Source organism: Camellia sinensis, chromosome 1 (genome assembly GCF_055761805.1).
Source record: "Camellia sinensis isolate YWXY chromosome 1, ASM5576180v1, whole genome shotgun sequence".
NCBI lineage: Eukaryota > Viridiplantae > Streptophyta > Magnoliopsida > Ericales > Theaceae > Camellia > Camellia sinensis.
In genome coordinates, this window is record NC_138961.1 from 244,160,890 (window position 1) to 244,182,432 (window position 21,543).

Sequence of the window (21,543 nt, forward strand, 5' to 3'; positions counted from 1 at the left end):
GATAAGGAAGAGCTAATAAGAGGAAAACCAATGGATGAACTAGTTGAAGTACCCATTGACCCCACCGACCTGACGAAGATGGCCAAAATTGGAAGCCAACTGCCCCCTGGCCAAGGCCGACCTTATAGCCCTCTTAGCTGAGCATAACGATGTCTTTGCTTGGACCCACTTTGACATGTGAGGTACTGACATTTCTTTCATTGCTCATCACCTTAGTATTGAACCCCAGCTTCGACTGTTCCGCCAAAGCCAACGCATTTTTCACCCAAAATGTAACAATCTTATCACCGCTGAGGTGGAGAAGTTCTTAAAGGCCCAGTTCATTAGAAATGTAGACTATCCCAAATGGCCATCCAATGTGGTCTTGGTCCGCAAAAACAATGGCAAAGACTTTGCGTCGACTACTCCGATCTCAACCGAGCCTATCCTATGGATAGCTACCCACTACCCAAGATAGATCTATTGGTCGAGAAAATGGTAGGACACCTGATGTTTAGTTTCATGGATGTTTTCTCAGGCTATAATCAGATCTTAATGCACACAGTTGATCAGGAGCACACCTCCTTCATTACTGACAGAGGAACTTATCATTACTGTGTGATGCAATTCGGTTTGAAAAATGCGAGGGCCACTTACCAACTCCTGGTCAATGCCATTTTCAAAAACTAGATAGGTTACAATATAGAGGTCTACGTCAATGACATGCTCGTCAAAAGCAATCTCTCATTCGATCACCTAGTAGACCTGCGGGGGACTTTCCAGGCCTTGCACAAACATAAGATAAAGCTGAACCCAAAGAAGTACGCATTTGGCGTTGCGTCTGGTAAGTTTTTGGGTTTCATGGTCAGCCACAGAAGTATTGAGACTAATCCAGAGAAGATTAAGGCCTTAATAAAAATGCAATCTCCTTGAACGATAAAGGAGGTCCAGCGGCTTACTGGCAAAGTTGCCGCCTTCAACCGTTTCATTTCACGAGTGACTGACAAGTGCCTTCTGTTCTTCAAAGTTCTCCGAAAGGCTTTTGAATGGACCCTTGAATCTGAGGAGGCCTTCTAACAATTGAAACAGTGTACGGCCAACCCCCCTCTCCTCTCTCAAACAATGCTAGGAGAGACCATCTTTCTCTACTTAGCTGTTTCCAACACTGCAGTCAATGCTGCCCTCATCAGAGAAGAAAACTCAGTCCAATGCCTAGTTTACTACATCAGCCATGCACTTCGAGAGGCGGAACAGAACTATCCCTTGTTAGAAAAAATAACCCTAGCATTGTGAAAAATCTAGAAATCCCCTAGATGTTGATTTGTGATTATGTATCAATTTTAAGCAGAATATAACAATCCCAATCAAACAATCAAACAATCAAGACAAAGAGACACAACGATTTAACGTGGAAAAAACCACAATTGGACACCTCCAACTGTGATTAAAAAACCACGGGCAACAGCCATAAGACAATCCACTAAGAAGAATTAAAGGAATTACACAGGTATACTCTCAATTACCTAGCGAATCCACAACGCCTAATTGAACCAACCTTTATGTGCCTCTTCCAACCCCATCTTCACCACGGAATTGTCTTTCTGATGAGCCACTCCGGATTCCACCAAAGCTTCAGGCTCGAATTCTTCAGAATCCACAACTGAAGAATAACTCTCTCTTTTGTGTATAACAAACAAACCTTTGATGTACTCTCTTTAGATTATGAGTTGAATACTCAATAAAAACATCAAAGAAAACTCCCAAAGTATCCCCAGATATAAACCCTAGAAACCAAAAAGAAGATCTGGAGCAGTTATCCTAAAATCTGACCCAACACGCGAATTTATAGAATCTGTCCCGCGATCTCCGCTCGAGCTCAACACAGCCCGCTCGAGCGGACTGACCAAAAACTGCGTGCGAACAAACTGAGATGCGCTCGAGCGTAGGAGAATCCGCTCGAGCGTAAAATCACACCTTCCAGTATTTTTACAGGCGACTGCAGAGATGCTGAGAGCTTCCAATCCCCGCTCGAGCGTCACTTTCCCCGCTCGAGCGGGAAGGCCAAAAATGGAAAAACTGGAAAAATATAACATGATCGGACAGGCAACTTTGAATGCATTTTTGCATTTTGCTTCGGGGGCGCTGCCCCTCAACCCCGCCGTGGCGCTGCCCCGGACCCGCCAAGGGGCGCTGCCCCCTGGACCCCCGCGAGCTGACCCGTCATAATCAGCGAAGTGGCAATCTTGAAAGCTTTATCATCACAAACTTCTCTGAAATGCTTGATTCGGGTTGGATTCGCATCTAACAACTCATAGCCTCACTGAAATAAAAATGCGAATAAAATTACAACTCAAAGGAGTTTTGTCAAACGGGATTGCCAAGAAATAAAACCTAACACATTGGTCATCACATCCAGATGACTTCGACCCTATTTCCAAGCCCACTCCATAGTGGTCCTCACTAACCAGCCTTTGAAAAAGGTTATGCAACAACTAGAATCGTTAGACAGGCTTACGCAGTAGTCTGCTAAACTACGCCACTACGAGATCTTCTACCGATCCCAAACAGCCATCAAAGGCCAAACTATTACAGATTTTATCCTAGAATTCACCAACCGCACTTCCGATATATCCCCAACATCTGCAAACGTCATTTCTGATACAGAGGACCCCCATTTCTAGGCTTTTAGCATTGATGGCTCATCCTGCAAAGAAGGTAGTGGAGTTAGCTTGATCCTCACCACCCCCGAGGGTGAATATTTCAAGTGTGCTCTCTGATTTTTGTTTGCCGCAAGTAACAACGAGGCTGAATATGAGACCCTAATAACAGGTCTTCGGTTGGCCAGAGACATTGGAGTTGACCATCTTTGTGTGTCTAGTGAGTCTTAGTTGGTCGTCGGACAGATAACAGGCGAGTTCGATGCAAAGGAGGAAACAATGCGGTCGTACAGAGACATCGTTTTTTCCCTCACCCGTCTCTTTAATAGTTTTCACATCAAGCATGTACCCAGGTCAGAGAACTCCCAATTAGATGAAATGGCCCAGTTAGCCTCGGCAGACCAATCCGACCTCAGCCATGGTATCCGAGTTGAATACCTGACCCACCTAGCAGTTTCACCAGCTTAACAGGAGGTTCACCTGTTCTAGGACGAGCCTATCCCGTGGGCCCACAACATCATCCCATTCTTAGAACAGGGACTCCTACCAGAGAATAAACAGGAGGCCAACAAAATCAGGGCTCGGTCATTTAATTATGTCATTATTGATGGCATCTTGTACAAACGGGGATTCTTACGACCATACCTCAGATGTTTAAATGCCGACCAAGCTATTTATGTGATGAACGAGGTCCATGAAGAGGTTTGTGGTAACCATTCTAAGGGCCGATCCTTATCTCATAAAATCCTTCGAACAGGTTACTGTTGGCCCGCACTCAACCAAAACACTATCAACTTCGTGCTCAAATGTAACAAATGCCAACACTTCGCCAACATCCCTCACGTGCCTCCAACAAAGCTAATTATGCTGAGCAGACCTTCTCTCTTCGCCAAATGGGGAATCGATCTCGTGGGCCCCTTGCCAACCGGCCGAAGCCAAGTAAAGTTTTCCGTGGTTGCCATCAATTACTTCATAAAGTGGGTGAAAACGGAACCTTTGGCCAAAATTACCGAGCGAAATACTACCAGGTTCATTTGGTAGTCTATTGTGTGCTGCTTCAGAGTTCCTCAAGCCATCGTCTCCGACAACGGCAAACAGTTCGGCAACGCCAAATTTTGAGAATTTTGCGAAGAGCTCAACATCTCAACGCCAAATTTTGGGAAGAATTTTTCTTTCCCTGGCCATCCTCAAGCTAACGGCCAAGTGAAAGTTACTAACCGCTTTCTATTGAAAATTGTAAAAACCAAGTTGGAGGCCGCTAAAGGACTCTGAGCAGAGGAGTTGCCATACATGCTCTGGGCCTATCAAACAACAACCATAACTCCCACTGGAAAGACCCCTTTTCGCTTAACATACGGCACCGAGGCAATTATCCCCATAGAAATTGGCCTACCAATTGCTAGGATCCTTCATTCTGATTTGCAACGAAACGAAGAATTTCAAAGGGCCAATTTGGACCTCATTGAAGAACTGTGCGAAATAGCCGCTATCTGACTAGCTTCATACTAGCAGAAAGTAAGGCAACACTATAATCACAAAGTCCGACCCAGGGAATTTGCAGGGGAGGCTTAGTCCTATGAGAAGCAACTCTTACCACTAAAAACCCGATCGAAGGGAAGCTCGCAGCTAAGTGGGAAGGCCCTTACATCGTCAAATCCAGACTACACCCAGGCACTTACCGTCTGCAAGATATGGAAGACAGAGACCTCCCCCACCCATGGAATGCTGAGCACTTGAAGTAGTATTTCTAGTAAAATGAAGCCTTCCCTAGTTGTTTTGATTGCACTGCTCAGTCCACCTATTTATTTATTTTTGTCATTTCAATTCAATGTACACGCTTTCAGTTGCACCTCTACATATCAATGACATCGTTATTCCCTCTCTATTATTGGTGTTGAACAATTTGCACAGAACCAAGCCCAAAGAGCTCAGCCAGACTGAGCCCAACCTAAAGAGCACCACCAAGCCTCGGTCAGACTGAGCCCTTCGAGCCTTAGCCAGAATGAGCTTAAAGAACTCTGCCAGATTGAGCCTAGCAAGCCTTAACCAGACTGAGCCCTCTAAGCCTCAACAAGATTGAGCCCAAAGAGCTCAGCCAGACTGAGCCTAATAAGCCTTAACCAGATTGAGCCATCCAAAGCCTCAGCAAGACTGAGCCCAAAGAGCTCAACCAGACTGAGCCTAGCATGCCTCAGCCAGATTGAGCCCTCCAGATTGAGCCCTCCAGACTGAGCCCTCCAAGCCTCAGCCAGACTGAGCCTAGCAAGCCTAAGCCAGATTAAACCTAAGGAGCTCAACCAGACTAAGCCAAGCAAACCCCAATTAAGTCGCAATCAAAATTAAGTCTACCATGTCTTCCGATTACTGCATGGTGTATATACAATGACAATCACGTGTTTATTTAGGCAATTTTCCTATTCCCAAATCTAATTTTTATAGAAATCACATCTTTTTATTACAAAGATTGCTTTCATAGTCCTTAAAAATCCATCTTTGTTCTTTTAAACAAAGATGCAAAATAATCCATCTTTACAAAAGGTAAAACAAAAACAGAAACAATTTATTACTCCACCAACTAACAGAACAAGTCTTTATAAATTCGACACAAAACTTCTTACAAACTCTAAAAATTCTCTACACAAGCACAAGTTAAATGTTTACAAAAACAAGTTACAACAAAACAAAGTCTGTATGACTATTTGACAGCATAGCTATGTCTTCACTCCTCCTCACCTCCATATTCTTCTTCCTCACTAGACACTAAATCTTTTTCCTTAATACCCTCATCTAGGGGTTATGCGCGATATCTCCCTCTACTAGCCTCAGGAGCTTGGCATCGATGTCTAGGAAGAGCTCTGCCGGCCTTCGTTGACAACTCACACACCCGCTATCCAAGTACATACTCAGTTCATGTTTATAATAGTCTGACCATTGAAAGTTCTTGATTATTTCTTCTTTGGTCTGCTATTCCATTAATTCAGCAACACCAACGTTCGACGGCCTAACACTACCTTTCCCCTCTCTGGCTAAGCTCCTCGCTACGGCTGCGTCGACTTCCATTTGAAACTCAAAGGATAGCTTAAACTGTTCCACCACAGTAGTGCACAGATCTAGGTAAGCAGCCCTCTTCGATGCCATCATCTTGGCTAACTCTGCCGACTTGGCCATTTCTTCCTCCAAGGCCTTCGCCAACTCTGCTGCCTGTGCGTCCGTCTCTTCCTTCTCCTTTAAAGACGCCTCACGCAGCTTTTCATTGTTGACTAGGGCTTCTTCCAATCTCCCCTTAGTAGTCTTACAAGCTGTCTGGCTTTCTTGGGCTTGTCTCTACTCTGCAGCCAACTCCACTGCCTTCTCGCCTAGCTGCACCTTGGCCTTTGCCAGCTGCACCTTGGCTTCTTCCTTCTCTCCCTTGGTGCGTTTTGCTACGAAACCCTGAACCACTATCAATATCTCAATATTCTTGGCCTTTTGGCCGTGCTTTAACCCTTGGAAGTGAGCGCTTCGCGCTGCTTTTCACCAACGCACACACTCCACGTTCATCCTCCCCAGCTCTGCCTGAGCTTTTCCTAACCGTGCATTGAGTAAGTCCATATCCATCTTTGCTCCCACGCCCTTACCTACCAATGCGGCTGCTAGTGTCAATGATTCTATTTGGGCCAAACAGAATGCTCTCATTAGGTCAGCCTCCTCAAACCTGGAGATATTTCTGACTACTGCATCTGCTATCGTTTCCAACAAGTGTTCTGCTGCCACTCGTGCATTACTTAACACGTTGGATGGCTCCTTCCCCCTGTTAACGGTACCCTAACTACTGCTCCTAAATGGCGAGTAGCCATTCTTCTAACTCCAGCCATCGCACTCAGTTGGGCAGGGCTCTCATCCCCGACCTTCATCTCTGCCATACTCTCTTTTTCTTTTTTTTCCTCTAGCGCCAAAACGTTGCCAGTCTATTTCTCCCCTTACTCTTCCTTCGTTCCTTCCACCTCCACTATCTCCGCAATCAGGGGCTCAGACCCTTCCTCAACCACCATCCCTGGCTTGCACCCCACTTCCACCATGCCACTCGTCACCGCCTCCATTTCTTTACTCCTTTTTTCAAGCAGCGATATCCCCATCTTTCTTTTCTTCCTTAAAATCTTATCCACCTTCACCTTACTCCTCTCTTTCAATGGGCCCACTGGAGCCTTCAATGGCTCAAAGGTACTCAGGTCTTTGCCTGTCAACGACTTAGGCCTTAGGCGTGCCACTTTTTCCACCACCACCTTTGACGCCAGTCCCAACTCCTTTTCCTTATACTTCTCTATCGCCGCCAGAGTCCTCTTATCCTCTGCCTCCTGACCCTTTCTTATCGCCTCTACCTTCTAAGGCGTCAGATATTCCTTCACAAGCTCTGAACCCAAGCCCATAGCAAATAGAGTAGAAGGCTTCACAAAGTCATCCCACTTCCCCTCCTCATTTTTCCTCTACCGCCTCACCTGCTTTATCCCCTCCCTCGCCGTAGCATCCAACTTCGGTTCCAACGACTTGGTGGGAACTTTGCACATTGTTTGTATTCCCCTCCTCCGGTTCTCCGATAAAACAAACCACTTTGTCTGCCACCCTTTGACCGACAAAGGCAACCTCGCGACCAACCCCTTGCCCACCACTGCTTGCAAGGGTACCCACATCTCTTGCTGACCGGATGCCTTATAACAAGAGAACAACTCCTCCACCGACATCACTCTTCCCACGGTCGCCCACAGCCAGGCGATCACACACGCCATTAGAATCTTCCAGGCGTTGGGCATCAACTGGCCAAGCACCACCTCTAGCCAATTTAGCACATCCATGACAATTTGGGGAATTGGCAACCTCAAACCCCCCCAGAGTGCCTCTTTATACAAGGTAAACTCCTAGGACCTCACATTCGATGCCTTCTCTGTCGCCAGTGGCACTCTCAACTCCACATTTGTAGGAATCTGATACTTAATCCGCAGTCCCTTAAGATTCCCCGCTGTTAGCGTCGACTTATCCGTCTTGGTGTACTAATAGTCGGGGGCCATTTGGCTCAACGGTTGGACGATCGATATCATTATGGTCGAAACAGGCCGTGGCAGCCTGTCCTCCCTTCTCCCCTCTACCCTTTCGGTCCTATACTTCTCCGCTAAGGTAATCCCGTGGTCTTCGCCCAAAGCGTTCGACGTCAAGGCAGGAGCTCTCTCTTTTGCCTTCTCCCTCACGTTCTTGTAAATAGCCTTAGCCGCAAGAAGCAAGAAGTTTGAAATGTGAAACAAGGGAGAATCACATGAGATGAATGAAAAAAAGTCTAGGATTTGTCAATTTCTCTCAATTAGATACGTAAATCGCAAAAGCCCAAATACCCAAGGTTTGCCGGTGTTCCACGGATCGTGATTGAACTTTGCTAGTTTGAAACCCAATAGCCAAGATAAAACCTCCACCTTTTTGAAATCCCTCGCTCTAAAATACTCTTCCACTCTCCATTGACAGTACCATATCTTAATCAATGGTGCAGATTACTCCACGCGCCCACACACGCTACGCCACCACCATTAATTATCTTTTATTTCCTATATTTGCCACTCCACATCATCACGAGGTTTTTTGCCTCTTGAGCCCCACGCCCATCCAGGCCCCATCACCTCTATCTTCACGGTTGACCACCCTTGTCAGTCGGTTGTCCATCACGCTCAGCCACCTTCTCGATCAGCCAGCCGGATGGTCGACCACCTGTGTCGGTCGGTTGTCCACCCTGCCCGGCCACCTTCTCGATCGACTACCCTTCTCGGTTGGTTATCCATCACGCTCAGCCACCTTCGCGGTTGGCCATTCCTGTGACAACCCTCACCTCCGATTAGTGACAATCTATGATTAAGCATGATAAGTAATTGATTAAGCTAAAATTCTGAACTGATTGCCAGAGTGTATCGGTTTAAATGCATTTCTATCTATTTGATTTCTGAATAATCTGTTCGTGTTTTAATTTCAAACTGTAAATTAAAGGCCTTATCGGCGACTGAATCAGAAATTGATTAGTGTTTTATGCTAATTAGAATTTATGTGATTTTATGGTAAGTTTAATTAAAATTGGTTTTGGGATGACTGTTAATGTTAAATTGTTGAACTTAGTTATTTACCTTATTGCCATTGAGTGGGCCTTCCTCAAATTCATTGTTGAGACTTAATTTATGCACTTTGATACACCTTTCTTCAGCCACTTTCTAGGCCTAACCGTGAGAGAGAGAGAGGGAGATAGGAGAAAATTGAATTCATCTAGAATTCTTGCTTGAATTTAGAAGACTTGAAGAGGAGATTGCAAAATTGGGCTTCCATACCTTGAAATTCAAGGCCTAGGTAGGATATTCATCCTTTGGTTTATGTATTTAAGTTGTTACATGCTTGGTCCATGGTAAAATTGATGATTAGAGTCTAGAATTGGCTCAAAGTGTTGTATTGAGTAGCTATGGTTGCATGCATGTCCATGTCATTGAGTTTTAAGGTCTTTTCTATGAAAATTTCTACATGTATGTTCATGTTTTTGTTATAGTCCATGAATTCACCTTGATTTTGAGCTCAATCTTACTTTTGGTCATGTTTTAGAGCATTGGAATTCATGTGAACTCATGCATATTAAGTTTTTGCATTGTTCTTGAAGTTCTTTGAAATTTGTGTTCAATTGACTTACCCTTGGGCTTTGATTTTACAAATTGATCTTCAAAACATGTTATATTGTTGGTTTTCAAGTGCTTTCCAGAAAATTGGCCTAAAAGGTTGAGTTTTGAGGTGTTGAATGCTTGGTTTGAGCTTGGGAGGCAAATATGGAAATTCCAAATTTTGGCTTCGTCGCTCGAGCGAAGGATTCCACGCTCGAGTGACCATCTTTTGTTCAGAGCTCCGCTCGAGCGACAGAATACTGGCTCGAGCGTAGATTGCAAGCTCTCAAGTTTTTGTGCACGCAGACGCACGCTCGAGCGACGAGACCTACACTTGAGCGAAGAGTTGTGTCTCACGCTCGAGCGAGCATCGAGCGGGGATTTTCAACATCCAGTACTTTTGCATTTTTACAAACTGCTCGAGCGAAGGAGTTTATGCTCGAGCGACCCCTCTGTTTTGGTAAGCTTGTTCGAGCGAAGAAAGCCACGCTCGAGCGAGACCCCTATTTCAGCAAAATTTTGAAAAGTGTTTTAAAGTGTAACTTTGCATCCTCATCCTATCCTAAGCATTCCTAGGCCATGTTTAAGGCATCTTAATGAGGATAATGTTATAGAACCACACCAAGTCATGTTAGGGGCTAAGTTATTAATCCCGAGTGTGTGTTTGTTCTGCAACTGTAGGGTTGGCATCCGAGGACGCTTGTCAGCTTGTCTATAGCCCAGCACTCTGTGAGTAACAATGTTGTAAAGATACATTCAATTATATCTATTTCTGAACGATTGACTGTACTGTTTTCTGAAATGACAATGCTTACTAAATGAATGTTTGTCCTATTTTTATGAACTGTACTCGTGGCATCCATAGCAACTTACTGTTACTGTACTGTTACTGTTACTGCTACTGTTACAGAGATCTCTGTCGGTTCTAATGATTGGAACTACTACTGTTTGCTGTTATAATAGCTATCAACTGACTGTTCGATCTGTTAAGACCTACTGTACTGTTTTGCTATTGGATGTACCACATATGACTGCTTTGGTTTCTAAATGACTGATATGACTGTTTAATTACTGAAAGGACATTCATTCTTAACCTCTTTATACAGCTATTATTCACTAGGCTTTAGCTCACTGTTTATATTTATATGTAGGTGTTCAAGCACCGGACCGGAGCTAGGAGCGTCGAGTTAGCTCTTGTTTTGTCAAGCCAACCACTGTGCCTCACTTCGAGGTTCCAAATCTGTCAAGCCAAGGCATTTTTTGGGGTATCTCAGTTTCACCATTCTGTCTCTGTTTGTAATGAATGTTTTAGACTTGACTGTAAAGTTATGTTGGAGGGACTCGATCCCTAACCTGGATGTTATGTGCACTCGTTATGTAAATATGTTTTGGTTATGTATATGAATATGTTCAGAAAAGTCTTTTTGCATACAGAATGTCACAGCTCATTAGACGTCTTTCTATTACTGTTTGGCTTCCGCCAGCCCCTTACTCTGTATTACTGTCATTTTTGTTAAGCAGGCCTTTGGTAATCACCGATTACTGGCCGGTTGCGATGCTAAACCCATAGGAGCGGGTTTGGGTCGTGACAATTCCGATGGTCGACCACCCTTGTCGATCGATTGTTCACCATACTAGGTCACTCTCTTGGTTAGCCAGTCTGACGATCGACCACCTTTGTCGGTTGATCGTTTACCATGCTCGGCCACCTTCGTGATCGGTTATCCCGACGGTTGGCCTCCATTGTCGATTGATTGTTTTCCACCCTCGGCCATCTTCTTGGTCGACTAACCTACTGATTGACCACCCTTGTCATCGGTCATTCCTCATACTCGGGCACCCTCGCACGCGACCCCATCCTACCGTCCTCTACCCCTTTCCCTGCCTTGGGGGACTACTTCCACCTTTCATATTCCCTTCATTGGACTAAAGCTGCACTTTGAAATGAGGGACTATTGATATTGATGGTCACCCAAGGGGGGACCAAGCCTACGACTCAGGGCCTAGCTCACGGCCCCAGTAACTTTGAGAAGACAATGTTGGGCCAGGACTAATAGCATCCAAACACTTGTCATACAGGGAACTATCCACGTAAGCAGACAAAGATCCTGCAAAGTTATTGCACCCATACATCAGCCATTTAATGAGGCCACTATAGCATTAAATGCAGCAAGACCCCTCACGCCGAAGTATCCAGAATCACCATGAACGATGTTAACTAGGCCATAGACTTTCAGCCAACAAGACAGCTTTGAATGGACAAGGGAATGATGATCAAAGGATATAAGGAAGCTTTTTTTAGACGTTAAAGGTTAAGTTTTTCATCCCCTTCTTCTCTCTCTTTCTCAAACCATTGACTGCCTGCCCAATCTAACTCGATCGTCAGAGTGTCCATCGGGGGACTACCTTCTCCTTTGGACCTTTTTGCAGGCACGCATCGAGGATTCAATAACTAGCAGACCCATAGAAGACGCGGGCCGGTCCGACCCATCCACTATTGATAACACAACATCATCAAGAACAATTGATTAGGGTGTACCATGAGATTTTTTTAATTTTTTTTAGGGTTTAATATGTGTTTTTTTTATTAGTAAATTTACATTAGAGAGTAACATGAATTAAAATTTATAAATTTGAATTGAGCGTGCTGAGATATTTTTTGAGTTTAAATAGCAAGCCCCTGCATATATCTATATCTATATCTATATTATTATATATAACCAAATGTACTTGTTAAGTCAAAAGGCTCCAAAACTTGAATCCTAAATTCTCATAATTTTGAAAAAAACAAATATTACGTGGCATTTCCCTTCATATCTCTTCCTACTCTTCAAGCCTTCTCACTCTCTTTTCCTATATAAAATATAAAATAAAATATGGATCCATATCTATCACCCACAATATATTTATCTCAAAATAATAAAATATTCATACACATCTATCAGCCACAATAATATCTATCACACTCTCAATCTCAATTTAAAAATGAAAAAAAAAATAAAAATAAAAATAAAAAAAGAAAAAGAAAAAGAAACCCATGACTCCTACAACTTCTACACACACGTTTCTCTATTTAGTTTATTCTAGTCAAATTCAATTATTCTCTTATCTACCCATCTTTTATTTTCTCAGAATTACTCATCTTCTCCATTATTACATTTTGCAAGTTTGATGATTTGGAAAAATCATTACAAGATCGGTGTAATATTATTTCTTATTTTATATGTATTTTTTTAGTGTTTGTTACTTTGTGTGTATATATTTCTTTTCTCAATATTTTTCAATTCATCTACACATCTTTTCATCTTCTTTATTTTTATGTTCCTAATATTATTTCTTACTTTATATGTATTTTTTCAGTGTTTATTACTTTTGTGTGTATATATTTCTTTTTGCTAATATTTTTCAATTTATTTACATATCTTTTCATCTTCTCCATTATTACATTCAATTATTCTCTCATCTACCCATCTTTCCTCAAAATAACTCATCCTCTCCATTGTATATTTTGCAAGTCTGATGATCTGTGAAAATCATTACAAGGTCAGTGTAATATTATTTCTTACTTTATATGCATTTTTTCAGCATTTGTTACTTTGTGTGCATATATTTTTTTCTAATATTTTTCAGTTCATCTACACATCTTTCATTTTCACCATTTTTATGCTCCTAATATTATTTCTTACTTTATACGTATTTTTCCAGTGTCTGTTACTTTTGAGTGTATATATATTTGTTTCTAATATTTTTCAATTCATACACATCTTTTCATCTTCTTTATTATTACATTTTGCATGATTTGGGTTTGCTTACTTTTTAATTTGTGATTTGCATTGTTCTTCAATTTAATTATATTTGAAACTCATCAAATCTTCAATTTAATATAATTTATTTTATTTTATCTCATGTCTATCACACCATCACACCCATTAATGGTTTCGCGTAAACTCTCGAAATCAAGAAAATCAACTCTACATAAAGTTAATATCACCTTTGTTCCTTCAAACTCTCTCAAATGATACTTCTTCTAATCATCTACATCCAATATACACCCAATTAAGTACACACACAACAACTTCAAAACCTCAATTTCTCAATTTTAAAATTTTGCAAAGTAAAATATATATTTGGCTTAAAGTGATTGGTACATCTAACAATATTTAATTTTAAAATTTTAAAATCTTTAAATTCTATCTAAACATATCTAATTTAAAATTTTGATTTTTTTTTTATAATATTAAAAGGAAAAAAAAGAAGAAAAGAAGTGGCTCAAATCTTTGAGTGCATTATCTAAATTTTGAATTAACACACATGGCATAATCTTACTAGATTTAATATTTAAATTTTAAAATTAACTAAAATATCTAACTATATGATTTGAGGAATTCCAATACTTTATTCTTAATCTTTCATTTTTTTAATTTTTACAAAATTAAGTTGCTAAGTGTTGATTTTCCATTGGCTATCCATGATTTTATCCAAAATTCTTTTTATTAGCTATGATGATAACAATTGACTACCATCAACTTTAAAATTTTCTATCAATGTATTTTTTATTTTTTATTTTTGTGAAAAATCATCATCAAGCATGCAATTTAAAAATTAAATATATTTTATTCTATTAAAACTTTATTAAAAAAATAAATTTATTTGCCACTATTCAAGAAAATATATATGTCTTTATTTTGATATAACATACAAAATTAAATTATCTTCTACTCATACATAATCACTCATAAATATCTTATCTTTTTTAAATTTTGATTATCAACAACCGAATTCTCACATTTCTCTCTTCTTTTTTTTTTTTTTTGTAGGATGTTTATTTTACTTTTATCTTTACATTTCAAATTATATTTGATATCCATCTTCTTACCTATGTATATATCTATACTATATATATAAACAAATATAGTGTGTTCTCTAAAATTTTCAAAGTCTCAATACTCAATTCTTATGCAGAGTTAAGAATTCATTTTCTACATGTCACTCTCTCAAAGTTATGTTTTTAATTTTTTGTCATCCTTATTTTTCTTCAATAAAAAACATTTCTTTCTCTTAATGTTGTTTTTATTTTAAATTTTTTACTTTTAAAATCTTTTTATTATCTAAGACTTCTTATCTCTTTTTATTGATTTTTTATTTTGCTTAATCTTCTCCAGTATCTTCATTTATCTTTATTTCTTATTTCTACCTTTTAATTTTTTTTTTAATCCCCAATCCTATCATTGTCTCCTACTTTCTTTTTATTATATTTTTCATATGATCCCTTTTTTTAATTTATTTTAATCTTTAATCTAATAATTATCTTCAAATTTATTTCTATCTGATAATGATCTCCAATTTCATTTCTATCTCATTTTTCAAATGCTTCACACTTTAGCTATATTGTCACGACCCAAACCCACCCCTATAGGTTTAACGTCATAACCGACCAATAATTCTTGGATTACTAAAGGTCTCTGAACAAAATAATTTATAATTAAGGGCTGCAGAAGCAAATATAGAAACATACATAGTTCATTGAGACATATATGGGACAGAAATTTAAAACCTTTTTACACATATACGTGACGTTATAATGTAGTATTCTTACGTCATATTCATTACAAATATAAACAAAGAGGGGTTTAGCCCAAAATACAATTAACAGAAACTTATTCATAATCTAAAGAGAAAACAAAGCCTTATACGTTCGCAAAATGTGACCATAAGACATATGGAACCTCCTCGGGAGGCATAAAGGCTAGCTGACAAAAACTGAGACGCCAAGTCCTCAACTCTAAGCTTGTTCATGCGCCAGGTCACCTACATACATAATATAAATAGCGAGCGGAAGCCCAGTGAATAATAACAGCGTAAAGGGTTTAAATGACTGATGTCCATAACAGAATCAGAAACTAGAGTTCATATCAGAAACGGAATGTATTCATTTTCTTATTCAACTTCATACAGAAATTAAAGTTCATGCTTCATCATACATGGTATATCCACTAGCGTTATCATGCTTATCAGTTCCATAAGGAACCTCTGGTACCTGGAACTTGTGATACACTTCAGCCGCGGTATTGTTACCCCCGGGCAAGGGCCATGAGACCACGATATTATTACCCTCGGGCAAGGGCTTTGCTTATAAACCACGGTATTGTTAACCCTGAGCAAGGGCCTTGTGCTAAGGATGCCACGAATACTTGTCAGAAATTGAACAATCATTCATTGGTCAGAATGTAACATTTCATAAAAACAGAGCATTCTTGTCTTATCATATCATATAAGAAATTACTTTAGACGTAAACATAGCTTTACAAAGTTATTACTCACAAATGACTTCACTTGCGGATCAAACAATTCAGATAACTTGTGGCGTGTGACCTACATACACATAGCAGCATATAATGAAACATACACTCGGTTAGCACTTAACTTCTTTCGTTTCATTCTTAGTGTGTTTCTAAGTCTTAACCTCTTATCGAGTCTTAATCATGGCCTAGGAATACCTAGGATGCAATGTGGATGCTAAGGTGCACTTTGGAACCCTAAGCAAAGCTTGCTGAAAACAAGGGCCCCGCACGAGGGTAACTTTCCTTGCTCGAGCGGAATTGCAATCATGTGAGGGGCCACTCGAACGCAACTTCCTTTACTCGAGCGGTTTGTAACTTTGAAAAAAAGTACTAGTTGTGTGATTTTTACGCTCGACGGACGCTCGACGGTTGCTTGAGCGTAAGACTCAGGTCCTCGCTCAAGCGCAACTCTTGTCGCTCGAACGGTCTGCAAAAACATGAAACTTCTGGGGGCTTGCATTTCATGCCTGAGTGGACTTCAAGTCGCTCGTGCGGAAGTGCAAGATCACAGCACGGTCGCTCGAGCGCAGATTATGCCGCTCGAGTGGAGAATAGAATTCTGGAATTTTCAGATTACTCTTCCCAGCTCAAAACTCAAATTCAAAGTTGTAAAATATGGTCTTTTGGGCCAAAAACTTGAAGAAACTATAGGAAACACTTGTAAATGGTGAAACCATGACGAATTCAAAATCATTTCATAAAATCAAGGCCCAAAAGCTTTTCAATTGTCCAAAATAAAATCCAAATCTTTGAAAATATAACATTGCATATCATGCATGTAAAGGTGCAAGTTCCAAGGTTTCAAAACATGGTCCAATGAGGTGTCTAATTTAAAAAAAAAAACATGTTGAATTCTTAAACCATAGCTAAACTATGAACATGCATGGAACAAATTCTTAAACAACATGCTCTATTTATCATGTAATGCACATGCATGCATGCATCTTCTTCTTTTACATCAACCAACTTAATTCTTGCTCCAATTCACTTAGTTCTTTTGAATACATGTGGTAAGTACTCCAATTACACAACTAAAGGCTTGATTTCTTACCTTAGAGACCCAATTTTAGCTTAGATGTGTTGATGTTTGAGCTCACAAGTCAATTCTTCCAATTCCCTTCCAAGTCTCTCCAATTCACAAGCTTAGAACTAAATCTCCCTACTCCCTTTCTTATTCTCACGTTTTTGCTACAAAGGATGTAGATATGAGAGTGTAAAATGTGAATGAGGGCCCACTAATGCCTTATATAGGCTAAATTAATGGTTTAATTAAATGGTTGATCAAGTTACTCAATTAGATATAAATTATTCTAATTTAAGCGTTCCGAATTGAATTTTAATTAAACCTACTATAATTTTCCAAAAATCCCAAATAACACATATACCAAGTCAATTTCGCATTCAGTTTCCAATAAGGCCTTCAATTCATAAATCGAAATAGAAACACCAACAGATATTTCTACGATAAACAGATATAAGCACAATAATGCAACACTCACACATGCAATTAATTCAGAATTTCACTTAACTACTGATTAGGCTCATTTAATCATGAATTAACGTTAATTAGAGGTCGGGATTGTTACATATATATTCTAACATACCATTGAGTTTTTTTAGTGTTTGCATATTAGGTATAAAGTTTTGTTCAAACTCTGTGTTTAATATTCGAGTTGCATTCAACCATCAACAATGTCACAATTGGTTAGGCAATATTCATTTTTACATTTTTATTTTATTTGTAATAGTACCCATTTTTACATTATTCGTTTTTAAAGCTATAATAATATCCAATAGAAATATAGTTCATGCTGCTAAATGACCTACTTGGGCTAAGATAATTTTACAATCAATGTTTCAAATGAAAAATTTATGGAAAAAATGAATGTATGAACTTAGGTATTAGATAGTCATCATATTCAAAATATTTGTTAGTTATAACTCCCTATTATATTTTAAATTTATAAGAATTTTTTATTTTATAATAAAAAAATGAGTATAATAAATTATTTAAATTATACGTTCTCGTGCAAAGTACGAGTTGCTACTAGTATATATATACATGTATCCATGTAGACAATTGTCAATAATTAAATGAATCGAATTAGTTATAAATAGTTCGAGTTTGACTTTTTTAAGAATTGTTTGGGCTCGTTTGGTTTTTTAAATTAACTTGACATTAGGACGGTAAAATTTGAAAATAAAAATGATAAAAAATGAAGTGAATATGTGCGAGTGAATTTCTGATCACACTGCCAACTTAGTATTCAGCTGGAGAGCACTGGCAGAATAGATGGCGCCTGAATGACCTGCAACAGAAAGAGAAGATTCCGGCGGTGGTTCATCCACCCGGGGGCACTCCGACGATCAAGTCAGTTATCTCAAAGATAATCAATAATGCTTAACTCACTATTCAGAATATAAATTGCGTACCGTAGACTCATGGGGGTGCCTCTCTTATATAGTCGATACAGACCTAGTCCCAATAGAAGTCTAGCTTCAATGGACTTCAGCTTGCTGCTAATCTTGGACTCTTCCATAGATAAAGATAAACTTTCTAAGAGTCTTATCTTTACCCAAACTGAAGTTCTCTCTCATTCTAGGACACTTGTCCTTTATCCGCTTATCCCAGATTTTGATATCTTCGGAGATAACCTCGGCTTAGAGGAGATCACCTCGGCATCACAACCAGGACATGTGGCACCTTGGCTGACACGTCGGCGTCACCTTGGCCACGTGTTGGTACTCAGAAAATATATCCCCACAACTGCCCCCTAGGTTCTATTACCTCGGCATTCTGAGGTGATGGAACCTATACCAGTTCTTCCTTTTAGAATGTCGGCTAAGCTTGCTTCCTTATTCATTGCCGAAGTAACAACTTGCTGACTTAGTTTGACCAAGACCTATAGTCTGTTCTTTATCAATGCTTTAGAACCCCTAATCAGGGTTGTTCAAATTTCTCAGCCGAGATCATTCTCCAGGCCGACATGTCTTCTATTGAACATGAATTCCAAGAGCTCCTTCACGCGTATGAGATGTTATGCATAGTGACTCAACCGTTTTGGACACGAATCTACCCCTTACTGGATCGTACCTGTTACGCGCTTGTAAGTCGAATTCTTCTCGCGTGCGCCGTCTGATGCATATGCTCTTTTAGGCACATTAATGGCCTCTTTGCCGCCGTTTTTGCGTTTTAACAAAACTTCCTTCCTCCCCCTATCTTTTCATTTTTCACCATAGTTTCCGAAGCTTTTTCTCTCTCTAGTTTTTTCCAAAGATCTGCCATTGTTCAAGCTTTCTTAGCTCTGCAACTTGCTGTATTCATCTCTTCCAGGGTGCTTTTCACCACTTTGTCGCTTCTACAACCGTTGTCTGACATCGGCGATCCTCACACCGGTTTCACTTTGTCTGGTAAGCCACTGTTCCTCCTGGTTTCAGTTTCTGAGAAAGCTTTTCCTTATTACCTGTTGTTATTGCTGTTCTGCTCAAGTTTTTGATTCATAAATCACGTATTTAAGCACATTGCGATTTTGCTTTTGCCCAATTTATGTCCTGAATTCACATTGTTCATACATTTCGTTGGTTTTTGCCACTGTTCTTGGCCTGACATACCTGCGCGAACTTTTGTCTTGTGTTTCTTGATGATCCACCACTGTTCTTGACTCTAAATTACCGCTTTTGTTTGTGTTTTCTGCATTTTCTCCAGATTCGTACCTTCAATCTTCATTCTCATAGATCTAGGTTTGGGATTTGTTTGTAGAACCCACAAATCCTTAGGAAAAACTGAAATGATTCCACAGATTCTGTGTATTTTTGAGTTTTAGCCGAGGTTCCTAAAACCCTAAAAACAATCCCTTCTGAAACCCAACTCCTCCAGTTAAGCCAACATCATGGGTATATGGAAGCATAGAGTAGATACCCTGACCAAACTACAGTACTTTAGGCAAGAGTTTTCTATTCCTGCCGACGTCCACCTTAGGTTGGCAGGGGAGAAAGACTCTATTATGCCCGACGTAAACCTTATGCCTTTCCCAGTAGTGGCTTTTGTCGAATGTGGGCTTAGGTTTCCACTTGATTCCTTTTTCCGAGAAGTCCTTCACTACTACAAATTGAACCCAATGCAACTTACCATCAACTCTTACCGAGTTATCAATGGCATAATTACCTTAGCCAAAAATGAAAATGCTAGGGTCACCCTTGCCGATATTCAGTATTGTTGTGCCATGTGTCGCCTGAAATCAGAAAAAGGCCATATCTACTACCTCAAGCCGAGGTCCACCGAGTACAAGCTCATTGCCGACCTCCTAGACTCAAACAAGGGTGCTGGAGACGATTACTTCATCGTCTCGGGCAGCTGGGAGTTTCAGCCCAACGATGACCTCCACCTTTATCCCCTAAGCCGAACAGTTTTCGGGAAATGAGATGGTAAGGGCCAAGTGTCATTTTTTACTCTTTTTTTCTAAAGTTCTCAATACTTTGTTCTAATGTCTATGCTCTTCTTTTTGCAGTTCTTCCACAGCCACCAAAGTGCTTCCGCAAGTTTTTCTTCCCCAGTAAGGATTTGAAAAGGCTACTTGACTTGCCTGTCCACAAACGGAAGGCCCCTTTGCTACCCAATTTTATTCCTACCTATAAGTCGGCTCTTCCCGATATCCCAAAGAGGAAGAAAAGCCTATCTCCCCCTTTTGCCATAACTCCACAAACCACCTCCATATCTCGGCCAGACCAAGGATCGACTTCTGATCCAGCGGGGCAACCGCCAACCTCGAATCCATACTTGATCCCACTATCTCAACGCCAACGCTGGCGCCAAACTGTTTTTGCTGCTGAGATAGGCCGCCAGAAAGTAGTTGTTGAAGATCTCTTGGCCAACATTCCATCCAACGTAGACGCCCAACCAGCGCAATCCCAGCCTCCACAAAAGTCAAAGCCAAAAAGGATCAAGAAGGCTCAGCCAAAGGCAACGGTAACTCAGATTGACACTGAGGATACCTTGCCAATTTCGAAATTGGCTTCAAGCGAGAAAACCACCTCCGTCCCTGAGAAGAGGTCTGCCGAGGCCGAACCATCTCAATCAACTTGGTCTAAAAGGTAGAGGTCAGAGTCTGCCACAGCGTCGGGCTCCATGAAGGCTGGTACCCCCTGGGCTCCACCCATTACTTTGGAGGACATGTCAGCCTTTGTTGAGGATAGTGCCGACGACATCAACGTCGGTGTTGCCCTTTCCACAACCTTGCTCCTCCTTGGGGATCTCGACCGCAACGCCGAGATAACTGAGCATGAGAACTTTGCCTTGATGCTCCAGCGTTCTGTTCAAGTAAGTCTTCACACTTAGGATCTTTCTTTCTTTTTTGTACTTAGAAATTTTTTTAATAACTTTTGCTCTGTTCACTTTCAGGCCATCTAGTATGCTCATTCCTTCTCAATGCAAGCCTTTGAGAACTGGAAGGAGCTGGCCGACAAGAAGAGGGAGGTCTTCAATCTGCAGAAGACCAATAAAAGCTTATAATAAAAAATGAAGACTTTGGCAGACCAGGCCGAGGCTGCTGTTAAAGCCAAAGATGATGCCGAGGAGAAGACAGATTCTGCAGAGGCCATCAAGAAGGTTCTTGAGGTCGAAAAAAAAGAGGCCGAGGAAAAGATGGCCCAAGCCCAAAAGGAACTCCAAGACGCCTTGGCCACCAAAGATGCTGAGCTCAAGGCCGCCGATAAGAAGGGATACAATGAGGGGGTGGCCGATGTCACGGCGGATTATGAGAAACAGGTCAAGCAAGCATGCAACAAGGGGTTCACCCTTGGTTGGATGACTTTGCTTAAAAAGCTTGAAATCCCCAATGACTCCCCCCTCAGGAACACCGACGTCCTTCCTCTGCCATTCCCCCCAACTTTAAGCCAATCCGACGACGATTTTGAGTC